At 35.6% G+C, this 18332-nt stretch overlaps 1 protein-coding gene across 20 annotated transcripts in view; it reads right to left on the bottom strand.

Annotated features, from left to right (window-relative positions):
- The window catches only part of DLG1 (discs large MAGUK scaffold protein 1), a 285790-nt gene that overhangs the window by 225426 nt on the left and 42032 nt on the right, over positions 1–18332 (bottom strand). The gene's annotated exons all lie outside the window — the stretch shown is intronic.

Here is an 18332-nt window from a genome sequence, read left to right as displayed (position 1 = left end):
AGAGGGGGAGGAGGGAGGGGGAATTAGTGGAACACGGTCAAAAGGAACATACTTCCAGTTAAAGGATAAATAAGTACTAGGGATGTAATGTACAAAATGATTAATATAATTAACAGTGCTGTATATAATATATGAAAGTTGTTAAGAGAGTAAATCCTAAGAGTTCTTACCTCACAGAAAACATTTTTCTCTTTTATTTTGTAACTATACAACATGATGGATGTTCACTAACCTTACTGTGATAATCATTTCATGATGCATGTAAGTCAAATCACTATGCTATACACCTTAACTTATATAGTGCTGCATGTCAATTACATCTCAATAAAACTGGAAGAAAAAATTGATTACATTTTGCTGTAATTAAGAATACTAAAATGCTACTCTGTCAAATAAGATATTGAATAATTAAAATTAAAGCTAATGTTAAATCAAATCTATATTCATTATTAATCAAATTATACTACCTTGACTGATTTCAATTAATTATAGAATTTCAGCTTTCACAGTTGGACAGAGCCAATCAAAAAAAAAAAAAGGCAGAAAAACAAAAAACCAAATTCAACTGTGACTATATACAATTTCAAATAATGGGGCAAATCTGTATGCTGCACACTGTACCATGAAACCTCACTGTATATGCCCAAAATAGAGACTACGATAGTCCAACTTCAGGAGCATCAACAAATTAGTGTGATTTGCTTCGTCATATGGCTATTACCTATAAAGCGGTTCTAAAAGGAAATCTAGCACCATCTCAATCACCCCAATATGAATACAAGAAAGAAATGTAGCCCTGCTAAAATGATACTGCTCATGGTAATAACACCAACAAAAAAGCTATTATTTTAGGAAAAGTTAGAACTGGGCTCATTATTACTTAGGTTCTATAGCTGTATATTTAGATGTTTAAAAACTGCTTTTAAAAATTTAGGGCTTCCCTGGTGGCGCAGTGGTTGAGAGTCCACCTGCCGATGCAGGGGACATGGGTTCGTGCCCCGGTCTGGGAAGATCCCACATGCCGCGGAGCGGCTGGGCCCATGAGCCATGGCTGCTGAGTCTGCGCATCCAGAGCCTGTGCTCCGCAACGGGACAGGCCACAACAGTGAGAGGCCCGCGTACCGCAAAAAAAAAAAAAAAAATTAAACTCATAGAATAAGCAAAACTTTGTTATCATGCATCTGAAACTCTAACCTAGTAAATCTATATCTTTAGTGTTCATCAGAATCTAGTGCATTTGTTAGAAACACAAATTGCAGGCATTTCATGAATATTTGTTGAATGAATGACAGCAAATCATCTTTCATGGTTCTCATTTAAATCCAAATGATACGCAATGCACCAATGATACTAAAATCACCACCTATGTTAAAAAACAACAACAACATGAAAACCTTTGTGTCAAATTAAACATCTTTTTAAGAAGTGTCTCAATAGACATATAAAAAGCATGTGACAAACTCCAACATCCATTCACAATAAAAATTCTCTCAACAAACTTGGAAAATAAAGAAAATTCCTCAACCTGATAAAGGGTGCCTATAGAAAACCTACATCTAACATCATACTTAATGGTGAAAGACTGAATGTTTTCTCCTTAAGATCCTTAAAACAAGGAAAAAATGTACAATTTAGTCACTCCTAATCAAAACTGTATTGGAGTTTCCAGCCAGTGCAATCAGGCAAGAAACAAAAGGTATCCAGATTGGAAAGGAAGAAGTAAAACTGCTTTATTTGCAAATGCCATGATTCTATATGTAGAAAATCCTAAGGAGTCCCCCCCCATCCCCCCACACAAAACCTATTAGAACTAATAAAGTTCAGTAAGGATGTAGAATACATCAGCAATATACGAAAATTAATGTAACTTTATATACCGTGAACAATCTGAAAATGAAATTAAGAACATAATTCCTTTCACATTAACATAAAAAAGCACTAAATATTCAGAAAAAAATTTAATAAAAGTACAATACTCATACACTGACAATTACAAAACATTATTAATGTAAACTAAAGAAGATTTAAATAAACAGAGAAACATTCCATATTCACAGAATGGAAAAACTACCATGTATAGGTAGCAACTATGATTTTTTAACTTCTAGTCAAAGATTTTAAGTATTGGATTAAAATAATTTATTAAAAATTTGTTCAATATACTCAACCATAAAGTAAAAATTATAACTGAAGAGTATGATATTTGGGAAACATCATATTTATATAACCATTTAAATAGTTTTTATAAGCTTTAACAAGCCATAACTCTTATGCAGCGACTTCTTTATATTTGAAGAGATAAACCCATCACACATCAGAGGCAGAGCTCTGATAAGCTATTACTGTGGTAAACACATTTCCTTTCCCATAAAACTTCTCTGAAACCATATCTTAGTTGGGTGCCCCCCCCGAAAAAAATAAATAAATAAAAGCAGAGAGGCTCTGGCTGAGGGTCAATGAGTTCCATCATATGTTCTTGTACATCCTCCTGAACCAATCAACGCACAGATCTTTAAGTAATCCTAGAGTACCAGAGATCATGTTTTGAATAGTGGTTCCCTAATGGTGACCTACCTGAATAAGATTCCCAGGTATTCAGTCTAATTCAAGCCTAAGAATCTTTATTTTTAACAAGCTCTCTATGCGATTCTAATATACAGATAGGCTTACAAATACAGGTGATCCAATTAATAAAAGAAAAGCACAGTTCTCAAAGTGAACCGGGTCCAAAATTTCAACAGAGAATACTTTCCTCAGAGAGGATGAAATGGATGAAACAAGGACAAAATATCCCCAAAAAAGTACAGAAGACAAAATTAGGAGTACAGTCTTTACTGACTAAAGATCTTACATTTGGAAATAATAAATGTTTAATCATAATCAATCCCATGTTGTCTGAATAAATGATAATACATTATTGTGATAAAAATCTTTAACTGCCATTACAACACACACAAATAGACACATACACTTTTAAAGAAAATGTAATGCCACAGAAAGCTATTCCAACCTGTATTTTCTAAAAGGAAAAAAATTGAAATTGGAGTAACAAAGAGGATTATGTGTTTATGTGCGCATGCCCCTCAATTATGTTTATAAGAAGTTACATATGCACCTAGAAAAATTAGTAGAACATACCAAAATGTTAACAGCGGTAGATACGGAGCCTGAATTTACAGATAAGGCTTATGTACATTGTTATCTATTTCTGTAGTTTTCAATGAAAATACATTACTTTTATATCTCCTTTACTGCCAAAGAGCAAGAATGTTATTTTTTTTTAAAGGCAACTATTGAAAAATAAGTTCATATTCCAGAGTAGGCCATCTTAAATCTATAAGTGAAATAGGATCTAAATAAATAAAATCGGAAAAACTGTGTCAGGCCACAAAGGAGTAACTGGTACAGAACTTACTCTTCTGCTTTAAAAAACTGGAAAACTAGGGGAAAAAATACATGCAGTAACAGTTTACAGACACTGGAACAACAAGCAGTACAGGATTGTGATACCTGAGAGAAAGAAAACAAATGAGATGAACAATACCATCTTTCTGGCTTTCTGCCTGGAGGCAAATTTGAGAACCTGGCACACAATGGGGAAATTCAAGCAAACACAGCCATCTCACGGAACTGAAGAGATCAAGACTGGTTGAAGACATCAACACTGGTTTTCAGGGAGTCTAAAGCAGTTGGTATTTGCAAAACAGATTATCAGAAAGGAGGAAGCTAAGCAGAGAAAGAGCTCCAGAAATCTGTAGAGGGAGTGCCCTTGAGATTCTGGTCTGAATGTTAATTTACTTGATAACGTGAAACTCCACAAGGCCAAGAACTGTCAGGGAGGTGTTTAGATCTATATAGTCAGAGAAGAGAGACCTCAATGAACACCTGGAGTAATCAGTATACACTCCTAGACAGTCAAGGCTTAGTAGTAAACCTAAGAAGAGGCTAGTGGAGACCCAACTTAAAAAAAGCCTAGGGCTTCCCTGGTGGCGCAGTGGTTGAGAGTCCGCCTGCCGATGCAGGGAACACGGGTTCGTGCTCTGGTCCGGGAAGATCCCACATGCCGTGAAGCGGCTGGGCCCGTGAGCCGTGGCCGCTGAGCCTGCGGGTCCGGAGCCTGTGCTCCGCAGCAGGAGAGGCCACAACAGTGAGAGGCCGACGTACCAGGAAAAAAAAAAAAAAAAAAGCCTAAAAAGAAGCCTTGAAAGTTATCAACCTTATGTGCAAAAGACCTAGCTGCCCATGAAAAAGTATGGACACTCTTTAGCGAAAACAATCTTATTCAGTGATAAAAAGAATGTGCCATCATGTGCCAAGCATGAAAAGACATGGAGAAACCTTAAATGCATGTTATAATGTGAAAGAAACCAAACTTAAAAGGCTATATACCACTATATACCAACTATATGACATTCTGGAAAAGGCAAAACTATGGAGGCGGAAAAAGATCGGTAGTTGCCAGGGGTGCACAGGGGGGAAGGGGAGATGAACAGGTGGAGCATTGGGGATTTTTAAGGAAATAAAACTATTCTGTATGATAATGTAATGGTAGATACACGTCATTATATATTTTCAAAACCCACAGAATATACAGCATACACAGTGAACCCTAATGCAAACAATGGACATTAGTTAATATTGTATCAATATTGGCTCATTAACTGGAACTCTGCATTTTCTCAATTTTTCTGTAAACATTAAACTGCTCTAAAATATTAAGTCTATTAATCTGAAAAGAAAAAGATAATTTTCTGTTTAAAGAAAAAATAAATAGCTTATAGGGTTTACGATACATGTAGAAGATGTATGATAACAGCAGCACAAATGAAAGGAGGAGGAAATGGAAGTGCATTGTTGCAAGATTTTAACATTGTATGTCAAGTGCTATAATATTTGAAGGTAAACTATGATAACTTAAAGATGCATATATTGTGTATCTTAGACTCTGGGGCCTGGAACAACAACTAAAACAATAAAGCAAAGAGGTATAGCTATTGTAATAAACCAATAGCTGAAGATAAAATGGAATCATAAAAGATACCCAATTACTACAAAGCAAGGTAGTAAAAGGAAAAAACAAAGAACAGATGGGACAAATATTAAACAAACAACAAGATGACAGATTTAAACCCAACTATATTGATAATTACATTAAATGTTAATTTTCTAAATGTGCCCATCAAATGGGGCATTCAAAGCCATGTGTCTGATCCCCAAATTATATTTTTAAAATATCAGGCTGCCCAAATTATAAATATTAGGTTTTTATTTACATATCACAAAATTTCTAATTCATTGAGTAATTTTATTTTCCACATAGATTTGTAAACTAAACAAAGTAAACAATTACAGAGTGATAAGCACTGAAAAGGAAACAGTGTGTGGTCAAGGGGGAACAGGGAAGATTTAAGTTAGTCAGAGAAGGCCTCTTTGAGATGTGTCATTTAGGCTGAACCCTAAAAGATTTGAAGAAGGTTGATATGTAAAAATCAAGAAGAGGGGCTTTCAGGCAGTAGGAGTACCTGATCCAAAAGTATTGGAATTTTAGGATCTGAAAGAAGGCTAGTATAACTAGAGAAGACTCAACCAGGAGAAGAGTAGCTTAAATCAACCAGGAGAAGAGTAGCTCAGAGTCCAGCTGAGGTAGGATCTAATATTCCAGAATGAGCGTATTCTAACTGGATTTTATTCTAACTGGAACTGTGAGCCATTCAGAGAATTTTAAACAAGGAAGAGATGAGACTCTGATTTAGATATTTTTTTCCCATTCTGGTTTATGTGGAGAATACGTTATATATCTAGGCAACAGAGGAAAGAGAGATCAACTACTAGGAACTTGGGTCCAAGTAAGAAATTACAATGAATTACAGAAGGATGCCAACAGTGTTGATAAGAAGAAGGGTTATGGTTCTATCTTGAAGATGCTGCAAGTTCTAGCCAGTGCAATAAGGCAAATGAAAGGAAATAAAAGCATAGAGATTAGAAAGTAAGAAATAAAAAACTCCCAATTTTCAGACAATCTACATTAAAAAATCTCAAGGAACCTACAAAGAAACTCCTACAACTAATAAGTGAGTTCAGCAAGGTCACAGCGTACAAGATAAAAATACAAAAGTAAACCGTATTTTTATACACTAGCAACAAACACATGACTGTCAAAAGATTTGCCACAAAAAGCATGACTCATGAAAGTATATATTAATAGACTGGACTTCATCAAAATTAAAAACCTTTGCTCCATGAAAGACCCTAATAAGAGGATGAAAAGACAAGCTACAGACTGAAAGAAAATATCTGCACATGACATATCTGACAAAGGACTAGTATACTAGATTATGTAAAGAACTCTCAAAATTCAACAACAACAAAAGTCAATTAGAATATGGGCAAAAGACATGAACAGGTATACAAGAAGGATATACAGATGGCAAATAAGGACATTAAAAGATATTCAACATCATTAGCCATTAGGAAAATGTAAATTAAAACCGCAATGAGATATCACTACATACCTATGAAAAGGGCTAAAATAAAAATTAGTGACAACACCAAATGTTGTCAAAGATGCAAAGAAATTGGATCAATCACACATTGCTGATGAGGATGTAAAAGTGGTACAACCATTGTGGAAAGCAGTTTAGCAGTTTCTTAAAAAAATAAATATGCAACAACCATATGACCCAGCAATTTGCACTCCTGGGTGATTTATCCCAGAGAAGTGAATACTTATGTTCACACAAAAACTGTACACAAATGTTTAATAGCAGCTTTACTTGTAATAGTCAAAAACTGGAAAACTCAGATGTCCTTCAACAGGTGAATGGTTATCAGTCGTACAGCCATATCATGGGAATAGTACCCAGCAATAGCAAAAAACCAAATTACTAATATAAACAACAATCATTTTTTGGATGAATCTCCAGAAAATTAGAGTTTAAAAAAAAAAAGCCAATCCCAAAAGGTTACATACTTATGATTCCATTTATATAAAATAAATGACAAAATTACAGAAATGGAATATTGATTAGAAGTTCCTAGGGTGATGGGGTGGAAGGAAAGTAGGTGTGGCTAGAAAAAAGCAGTATAATGGATCTCTGTGGTGATGGAAATGTTCTGGATCTTGACTATATTAATGTTAATATCCTGGTTAGTGACACTGTACTACAGTTACCTTTGAAGGAAATTGGGTAAAGGGCACATGAGATCTCTATACTATTTTTTACACACATACATGAATCTACAGTTATCACAAAAAGCTTCATTTTAAAAAACGGAAATTTCTGAACACAAATTAATCTCAGGAATCCAAATTCCAAAGAGATGAACCTTTTCTAGAGAAGGCAGACACTTACCTAAACGGAGTACTTAGCAAGTTTTGACCCAGGTGGGCAAAGGACTGGGCATGATCTAGGTTAAGGAACTCTGCTGGGGTAAGCAGTGGAGTTTTTTGTTTGTTTGTTTGTTTGTTTTTTGCGGTACGCGGGCCTCTCACTGCTGTGGCCTCTCCCGTTGCAGAGCACAGGCTCCGGACGTGCAGGCTCAGCGGCTATGGCTCACGGGCCCAGCCGCTCCGCGGCATGTGGGATCTTCCCAGACCGGGGCACGAACCCGTGTCCCCTGCATCGGCAGGCGGACTCTCAACCACTGCGCCACCAGGGAAGCCCAGCAGTGGAGTTTTTAATCACATGTGGGTTGGCATGTCAAGTTGGAATGTGGAGGAACCTAAAATGGAGAGCTTGTTGTCCCCACACACTGGATCACCCTCATGGGACATTTACTGAGAGTACTGAAGTGTAGGAGGCTGAGAATTGGGCTGGAAAAGCAGTGAAACATTTCTACAGTGTCACAGTTCTTAGGTCTTAAAGTCCTACTGGTGGAAAGGGAAAGGCACAGAACTGATCTCATCCTTATGATATTTGAAAATTGAAGTGAGCTGAAAGTAACTAATGTAGCAACCTAGCTCTAAACAAACAACTCCTAATTGATTAGTTTCATTCTAGCTTCTTACAAGGAAAAGAACATTGGTTCAGTCTCAATAGTTCTTTCACACATTACTTAAAGCACACAACAAAAAACTTTCAAGATATGGAAAGAATCAGAAAAACATGAACAATAAGAGAACAACAATCAAAAGTAGACCCATAGCAGAACCACAGAAGACACAGATGTCAGAACTAGAAGAAAAGGAGTTTAAAATGGCAACTTTAAATATACAAAATATATTAAATACAAATGATCCCACTGTTCTGCCAGGTCCTCCAACTTTCTCCAATCTCTCAGTCACGACAAAGACTACTAAATGACGACAGCACTCTTTCCTTCAACCTGCTATTAGACTTCTTAGCAAAGACCTCTAAACACCCAACGTCAACCAAAGTTGGCATCAGAAAAAGAAAACCTATTTGATTTAGTCAAAAGGTAGGTTGCCTTAGTCACAGGGTTCATGAAGAAATGTAAAGGTGTCACTTTGTAATGGAGAGGTGGACAAGTCAAACTTAGTAAGTAGGTGAAAATGTGTCTTTGATTCCACCCTCCCACCTTGTCCTATTAAACAAACACTTTCTGGTAAGGACTCTACAAGATGAATTTAAAACTCTAACTCCCAGGTATATATGCCCAAGAGTAATAAATGCTTATGTCCACAAAAGACTTCCACAAAAATGTTCAAAGCAGCTTTAGTCTTAACAGCCCCAAACTGGAAACAACCCAAATTCCAACAACAGCAGAATAAAGTTGTGGTGTAGTCATACAATGGAATACTACACATCAATAAAAAGGGACAAACTACTGACACACACAGAGACACACATGCTGAGTAAAAGAAACTGGAAATGACCATATACACTATATGACTACATTTGTAAGAAGTTCAAAGCTAATCTACAGTGATATAGGTCAGAAAAATGATTACTCCTGGGGAGGCCAAAATGTTTTAGGAAGAACAAAAGGGAGTATTCTGGGGTACTGAAAATGTTTTATATTTTTACATTGGTAGTGGTCACAGTTATAAAAAGACACTGAAGTGCCTACATAGATTTGTGCATTTTACAAAAAGAAAGTCATAATGGTAATGATGATAATGAGGTTGTGAAGCAGGATACTTGCTAATGTCTGATAAACAGGAATCTCTGGGAATTACTAGATGTTAGCACACTACTGAACTGGGAAGAACAGTGTTGATGATGAAAGCATATTTTCCTTTATTGCATGTTAACTTTATTTAAACTACTCCTGGCATTTTGTTTGTACGTCCTTTATAAATGCCCATTCTGAATTATCTTTTTAGATACTTATCTTCAACATCAGACCCCAAGTTCATCTGGGGCAAGGGTCAGAAAACATTCTCTATAAAGGGCCAGACAGTAAATATTTTCAGCTTTGCAGATCATATGGTCTCTGCTGCAACTGCTCAAACTCTGCCACTGTAGCATGAAAGCAGCCATGACATTAAGTAAATGACCACGGTCTGATTTGGCTAATTGGCTGACCCGATCTAGAGCAAGAACTACACTAACCATCTTTGTTTTTCCATTTCTATCTTATATACAGTAGATTACTTCATATACAATAGGTACTCAGTAAAACAAAGCTGAAGGTAATCTTAAAAATTATCTCTTCTAATCCTTTCATTTTACAGTGAAAAACCTGAAATCCAGAGATTAAAATTTTGGTCAACATCACCACTGTTTAGGCAGGGCTTCCTTTTAGTAAACATATGAAGATCTTACATCCCTATTTAATATTGATTAGAATTTCAAATCAATTACATAAGATATTAAAACAATTTTTACTTTAGAAAAATACCTTTACCTATAGAACTTTTTAGTTTGCTTATAAGCTATCAATACAAGCTCTGAATCTCACAACCATACAGAATCAATCAAGTGACCACCTAAAGTTCACCATGTAAAATAAGAAGCTAAGACTTTTGTTCCAAGATCCAAGTTTTTCTAAAAGCCAAAAAATGATGACAATGAACATATTTAATGGGAGTTAGCACTGAGTAATAAAAATAATTTAACAATTATGTTATCAGAATAATATTTTATATAGTTATACTCCAATCTAATAGTATACTCCAATCTAATACTTTAAAAAAAGTTATCCTAGTAGAGGTTACTGAACATTTTTACATGGCAGTGAAACAACTAGACAACAGTAGAGGGCAGCATTTCTATGTATTATTAAAATTCAACTTCCTAAAATCTAAAAAACCTGAAATCTCTGTACTAGGATTTTCTTTAAAAAGGTCTCACATGCCTTTCAAAGCTGCTGGCTAATATACAATTTTAATACAACCCAGCACAACTAAAAGCGTCCTGACGTATAAATACAAACATTTAAATCAAAGACATTTCTATTCATAATTCTCAAACTGATAAGCCAAAACAATTCAACATTTCTCTGGTGATTTATTACCTACCATTATCAGTTATCTACTTGAATAGTTGTTGAGTATCCACTGGAATCACAAGTAAGTATCTTTTCCCACATATGGACAATCCTTTTTCTTTATCCATATAAGATGGTTACATACCAATCACCAAAAGAAGGATATATAGTCATAAACTTTTGGCAATCAGAGATTCAGGGAGCTGTCTCCAAAGACAGGCATTAGCATAACTCTAAAATCCAAAATAAAAGCAGCAAAAGAAGACATAGATAAAGCAGAACCAGGTATGTGTAAAAGTATCTTTAAATCTCATCCTTTTTCATTTTCCTTTTATTCCTAATGCCAGTTTGCCTTAATATATAGCTGTACCTAAACCATCCACCACCCTTAATAAAGAAAGAGAACCAGTACACTAGTCATAAAAGGCAGGGAACAAGAATTATAAAAGAGGGAACACCAACTGTGTAAAGGCAGAGAGAATGATTCAGAAAAGATTGTTCTGTCCAACCAGAAGGCTATATATTTTATTACTATTTAATAAAAATTATTAAAAATATCTGCTAACATTATTATTAAAGTCTTTCTATGTGGTAGTCATCATTTCACACACTTGACAGTGTGTAATTATTAGCTCAATTAATCTTTAATAACCATGTAAAGTAGGTGCCATTATTTCCCCTATTTTAGAGATGAGGAAACAAAACACAGAAGGAATAAATGACTTGTCCAGGAATCAAGGGTTGAGACTAGAACCTCAAAGGTCTCCAGAGCTTGAGCTCTTAACAATTATTCTTTATTCTGTCCAGACTAATGCACAATTTCAGTTGAGTGACTGCTGCAGAATGCAGACTATAAGGAATTTTAAAAAGTGAGAGACTGACAAAATAAGAGAAACAGAAGCCTTAGTTATCCTCATCCATTTGAAAGTCCAATTGTAAAAGGATAAACAGAAATAGATAGTACTTGAAGCAACCTCTATTTTTCCAATGCAGTAGGTCCCAAATAAGGTAAACCCCGGATGAACACTGACTGGATATTAAAAGTTAACAAAAAGTGAAACAGTCGAGAAACTCAATCATTATGGATAAGATCAGAAGCTATAATGAATCTTTCCACATGTAAAATGCAGGACCAGTTCAGTGAAAACACACTTAATATAAAATAGGGTACTTTAACTGGAAAAATAATCTGAAGGTAATTAAAGTTTAGAAATTGTGGCAATATTTATCAAAACATTAAAAATGTTCATATCGGGCTTCCCTGGTGGCGCAGTGGTTGAGAGTGCGTCTGCCAACGCAAGGGACATGCGTTCAAGCCCTGGCCTGGGAAGATCCCACGGGCTGCAGAGCAGCTAAGCCCATGCGCCACAACTACTGAGCCTGTGCTCTAGAGCCCGCAACCCACAACTGCTGAATCTCACACGCCTAGAGCCTGTGCTCCGCAACAAGAGAAGCCACCACAAAGAGAAGCCCGCGCACCACAGCGAAGACTGACTCCCGCCCGCCGCAACTAGAGAAGGCCCGCGCGCAGCAACAAAGACGCAACACAGCCATAAATAAATAATTAAATTTTTAAAAAATGTTCATACCTTCTATACTGAAATTCCTCACCTAAAGAATAATGGTTATGCTCAGAGACTAAGCATCAAGTACATCATTTTCAGAGAAAAAAAACAGAAATAATCCAAATGCTGACTTAGTTATAAAACATCCAAACAGTAGAGTCATTTAAAATGCTATAAGGTGATAATGTGTAAGGATTTTCAAAACATTAAATACAAATGATCCCACTGCTCTACCAAGGCCCTCACCCTTCTCCAATCCCTCAGCCATGGCAAAGCCTATGAACTGACGACAGCACTTTTCCTTCAATCTGTTAGAATTCTCAACACAGCCCTCTAGGCATCCAACACAGACCGAAAATAAACCTATTTCACTTAGTCAAAAGGCAACTGGTAAACTTTGGCAATAAACAGGTAAAATGTGTCTTTGATTAAACAAAAATCAACTGGTAAGAACTGTTAAGAGATGAATTTAAAATCCTGTTCCCCAGGCTAGGGAATCAAAAAGACTATTGTCTACCCTTCTGTTGGCAGTTTATACTATTAGTTGGGAAGGTATGTAAGAGAAAATTTTACCAAACGCTCCTGCCTCTCCTTACTGGGCAAAAAAACTTTCCTTAAGTTCTATTCAGTCGTCCCTTGGTATCCGGTGAGGGGACTGGTTCCAGGATCCCCACAGATACCAAAATCCACAGACGCTCAAGTCCCTTATATAAAATGATGTAGTACAGTCATTCCTCTGTATTCACAGATACAGCACGTGAGACTACAGAGGGCTGACTGTACTTATTTAGAGGTTGTTCCCAATACTGAAACACTTTCTCAGACTAGATAAGTTGATTGTAAAATCTATATGGATAAACAAACAAGAAAGAATCATCCTTTTTTTCAATAAAAAACTCAAAAACAGAGAAGCAAAGAGAAACAATAATTATATTAGATGTTAAGGCATACTAAAAAGCTTCAGTAAGTAAAACGCCATCAAGTTGGTTCTTAAATGGACAAACCAATGAAACAGAATTCGATGTCCAGAACAGACCTAAATACATATGTCAAAAAGTGGCATCTCGGGCTTCCCTGGTGGCGTGGTGGTTGGGAGTCCGCCTGCCGATGCAGGGGACACAGGTTCGTGCCCCGGTCCGGGAGGATCCCGCACGCCGCGGAGCGGCTGCGCCCGTGAGCCATGTCTGCTGAGCCTGCGCGTCCGGAGCCTGTTGCTCCGCAGCAGGAGAGGCCACAGCGGTGAGAGGCCCGCGTACCACAAAAAAAAAAAAAGTGGCATCTCAATCAAGTGGGGGTAAATATGAACTTTTAAATAAATGACGCTGGAACAAATGGGTAGCCATGTGGAAAAATATTACACCAGTTCCACAACTAACACTACAGATCAAGATAATCTTTAAATGGTCCTAAGACTTAAAAATGAAATCTTATATAAAGTACCAAAAGAATACTTGGGTGAATTTTTTATAACACCTGGGTGGAATTCCTTGTAACTCTGGAATATGAATGTGGAAGGTCTTGCTATGACCTCAAAATTCAGAAGAGAGAGAAGAGGGGAGGGGAGGGGAGGGGAGGGGAAGGGAGGGGAGAACTAATAATAACACCATGACAAAGTGTGGGGAAAAAATCTGCAACTCATCACAGACAAAGGCTAAGCTCCCTGTTATTATATAAAGAGCTCCTAGAAACTGAGAAGAAAAAGACCAACTCAGAAGGGAAAAAGTATGAAATATAATAAACCTTGTTTAAATATATGAGAAATGCAAATTAAAACTACATTTATATACCATTTCTCACCCAGGAAATTGGCAAAAATACAAAAATTTGAAAATACATTCTGTCGACAAAGTTTCAGGGAAACAATCACTCTCATACACTGCTGGTGGGAATGCAAAATGACACAACTCCAGTGGAGGAGAATCTGGCAATAGATACCTAAATTACAGCACATTTACTCTCTAAACCAGCAATCCTACATGATACAGATATACATGCACAAATATAAAATGACACACATACAAAGTTTTTTCACTGAAAAAAATTGTTTATAATAAGAGGTTAGAAAGAACTTTAGTGCTTAGCAAAAATATATTTATAACTTTTGAAAATTCGGAATTTTTCATGATATTCAGTACTAGGTACGTATCCAACTTTCATCTTTCTCCAATTAGAACCAGCTGTTACAGGTCATTTATTTAAAAGACCATGTTTGGTTAAGGAAACTGTTATCACACAACTAAACATTATACTTCTGAAAAATGAATGAGAAAAAGTTATGTATACTAAAATGGAGAGCCCTTCAGGATATTATAAGTAAAACCAGCAAGGGACAAAAGATTATATAAATATAAAACACATTATCTGTTGTATAGGGAAAGGGAGAAATAAAACATTCTTAATTCCTGTATATGCATAAACACTGGAAAAAATATAGAAACAAATAAAAATAGTTCCCTATGGGGACCAGGGTGAGAAGGGACAGAAGTGAGACATAACTATATAATTTTTTAAAGTGATTTTTGATTCCTGAGTTTATTTTGAATAATATGTAAGTTTATTACCCACTCAAAAAAATGTATAAAAAATTCAAGAATAAATACGTGAATGGTTGGCTGGTGTATGGAAATGGTTGCTACAATCAATAATCTAAGTCTACTTAAATTAATTAAAATTTAGTTCCTCTGTCAAACAGGCCATGTTTTATGTGTCAGTGGATAGGACAGCACAGATACACAACATTTCCATCACTGCATCAAGTTCTACTGGACAGTACTTAACTTGTTAGTCAACATTTTGCAGTCTAGAGATGGAAGTAAGCCCTGTAAAATGAAAAAGGATCTGACTCTCCCAAATTAAGTACAAGCAAGAAAAAAAATTATATATACAACCATTCAAAAAAAGTCAAATACTTAAGTGAATAGTAGACAAGTAAGTATCAAGACAAGATGATGTGGTCCAATATATACACTACCAAATGTAAAATAGATAGCTAGTGGGAAGCAGCCACCATAGCACAGGGAGATCAGCTCGGTGCTTTGTGACCACCTAGAGGGGTGGGATAGGGAGGGTGGGAGGGAGACACAAGAGGGAGGAGATATGGGGATAGATGTGTGTGTATAGCTGATTCACTCTGATATAAAGCAGAAACTAACACACCATTGCAAAGCAATTATACTCCAATAAAGATGTTAAAAAAAAAAAGATGATGTGGTCCATCCCCACCATAAACTAAGAAAGAGGTGGAAAACACTGGGAAGATGGGCCATTTTCTGGATCCTTTTGAATTCATAATAAATATAGAAAGATAAATAAATTTTAGTGACAATTTTCCAGGATGTCAACATACAACCATATTCAAAAGAGGGCTTAAATGCATTACAAAGTAAAAATATTCATTTATTTTTTTTAATCCACAAGTTTGGAACATCTGTGCCAAAGCCTCATTCATTCAACAATTATTTACTGAGTATCCACTATATGTAGATACTCAGACACTTGGTCAGGCCTCGGGAATACCATGAGAATAAAAGTCTTATTTTATAAAGTTTATAGTTCAGTGGAAGAAACATACACTAATAAAGAATCACACAAATACATGATACACTGTGTGCTAAAAGGAAAGGAAAGTATACTTACAGAAGTTATCAATAAAAGAACCTTATTTAATCTTGGGCCTCAAGGAAGGCTTCCCTGAGGAAATAATCTATAAACTGGAATCTGAAGGGTTAATAAGATTTGGGGGCAAGGACTTGCAAACAAAGGAAATCATTATGCATGAAGATCTCAAAGAACAAGGAACCACCTCACAAGAGCTGGGGGAAAAAAAAAGACCTGTTAATAAAAACAATGAAAACCTGGTCTGCAGCTCCTAATACATTTGTATTGGCAGTCCCTTAATTGGAAGAGACTCCCCAAGACTGCACAGACTTCAAATATTGCCCTAACAGAATTTAATATGGACTCCAAGTTTCGCCAAACAAGTTGAATAACAAAAATAATAACAACTGGTACTGAGTGCAAGAGAATCTCCTGAAATATGAACACTCCTTTCCACCTAATAAGCTTAATCAAGAACACACGAGAAAATTTTTTTCTTTTCAGGTCTTTCTCCTGCCACCTAAACTTCTGCTAAATGACCCTAAAATGAATAGAGAGAGAGAGAGAAAATATCCCTTTTCTACTTGATCAACAAATAGTATAACAAAAGATGGAGAAAGACATGATTCTACTGCAAGAAATTCTGATACGGAAGTTATGCAACTCCCTTTTCTCAGAAGTTAACAGACAGATGGGAAACCTCTATACTAAAGAATATGAATGCCTTTAGCTGAAGCTGCACAGCGCTTACCACTAAAAAAAGAAAACACACCGTATACAATACTCCCAAATCACTCTTGTTGGACTTCGTATACTTGGAGTTAATTTTCCCATAGTGATAATGAGTCTGACAAAACTACACATCTCTTCCTGGCCCTCTAACAATATTAATTCCACCTCAACTGACATACATTTACAAAGGAGCTAATTAAGAACAGAAGGATTTACAAACACAAAAACAAATATCTCTTAGACATTATGTGGAAAAGCACAAAATAAAATATTGTATCCAAGCTGATTAAATTACATAAAGATCTATGTATGTATACTAACAATAAAGAAATACTGCACAAGAGAAATGCTCACTAGGATCTTTTCCCCTGCAAAATACGTAAATTCAGAACAAGTATTTTTAAAAATTCAGACTGAAGAGGAAATACATTTTCATTTCCTACTAAGAGGCAAAACAAACATTACATGTGTTTAAAATGTATTAATCAGAAAAGGAACTAGAGCTATTTATGACTGCAATAATACTACTGTAAATGGAGGCCAAAATTTGGCTGTTCAGCAACAATGATGATTTAGTCATCACATCTCACAACCCAGTCATTTGCAAACATTTTAAAGTAACAGTCTTCATTGTGAAGAACATATAGTTATGGGGGGGGGGAGCCCAGAAAACTAATCATCATTGCTTTAACTCAACCCACATGCCTGTTCTTAAGGGTATCCATGGTAGCAGTGATGCAACATGCCTACCTAGCTCACCATGCCTACACAAGTGGGAGAGAGGGGAGGCGGATGATGAAAAAAAATTCACTTGGAAAGGTGTTTTAGTATTAACATGATAGAATTACATCAACTATATTGTCAGACTTTAAAAATATATAAAAAACCATAAAGCTCTCTAAAGATCAGAAAAGCGAGAAAAGACTCAAGGGGGAGAAAACACTGCAGCACTTCAGTCGAAAAGAAAATTAAGATTTTTGCTCTTCCTGCTATAGCTATTGGTTAAATACGTTCAAAGGGTTTATTTCTAATAAAAGAAATCATTTTAATTTAGCTCTTTCAAAAGTAGCTACAAATAATATTTTAGGCTTCTTAATTTCCAACCTACATCTTTTCTATTTTTGCTTTAACAGTTACATAATAAAAACTTATTAAAACTTTAGCTATTGATTCCATACAAATTTTTTTAACAATGGTAGCTCTCTTTTGCTTAAAAAGGATCAAATACAAAATATTTTAATGTATCAAAAAGGACAGGGGAGAGAGAAGATAGATCATTTCAAATAACCTTGCTATAATATTAGAAATAAAAATTAAAGTGAATGAAGTGATAAAAGGTAAATCACAGAGAGAACCAACCACCGACAACCATGAAAAGAACTTAGAGAAGGGAAAAAAAAAACCCAAACCAAACTAACTAGACTAAACCTGTGTCCCAGGCTTACTGCCCTTTAAACATTCTGTAAGAATATTTTGATAAGACAGTTTTACACAGAGGTACATGGGAGACATCCCTGATAAATAGAATGGGACCAGATAATGGGTATGTTAGTATCTGATGAAAACTCTTACTGTCTGAATTATAATTTTAAACAAAAAGCAAACAAAACTAATTTAGATCAATTTTCTTGCTTTTCCTTTTGTGAAAAATAATTCACTACATAAAAATAGACTACTTTCAGAATTCACAAATTTACTGATTCTTTTATTACTGAACATAATTTAAAAATCTCAACAATTTTGTCTAACACTGTGTCATAAGTTTATAGAAATAAAACCCCCAAAATAAATTATTCCATATTTTACAAACCAATATATAAATTTTAAATGTAAGCATCTTGAATCTTACACAATCACACAATGTCCACAAACTGGTGCTCAGGAATAAAAGAAACCAAACTCAGAGCTTAAGTGAAGCATGTTGCACTTTGAAGATGAGCATAACAGACTTTAAAACAAATAACTTTAAGGAGTTCTTGCACAAGTTTAACCATTTCAAATCCAATCAACATCTTTCCAAAGGCAACACAATCAGAACTTGACTAT

The sequence above is a fragment of the Pseudorca crassidens genome, chromosome 5 (assembly GCF_039906515.1).
Source record: "Pseudorca crassidens isolate mPseCra1 chromosome 5, mPseCra1.hap1, whole genome shotgun sequence".
Taxonomy (NCBI): Eukaryota; Metazoa; Chordata; class Mammalia; order Artiodactyla; family Delphinidae; genus Pseudorca; species Pseudorca crassidens.
This window is presented reverse-complemented; position numbering and strand designations above follow the sequence as displayed.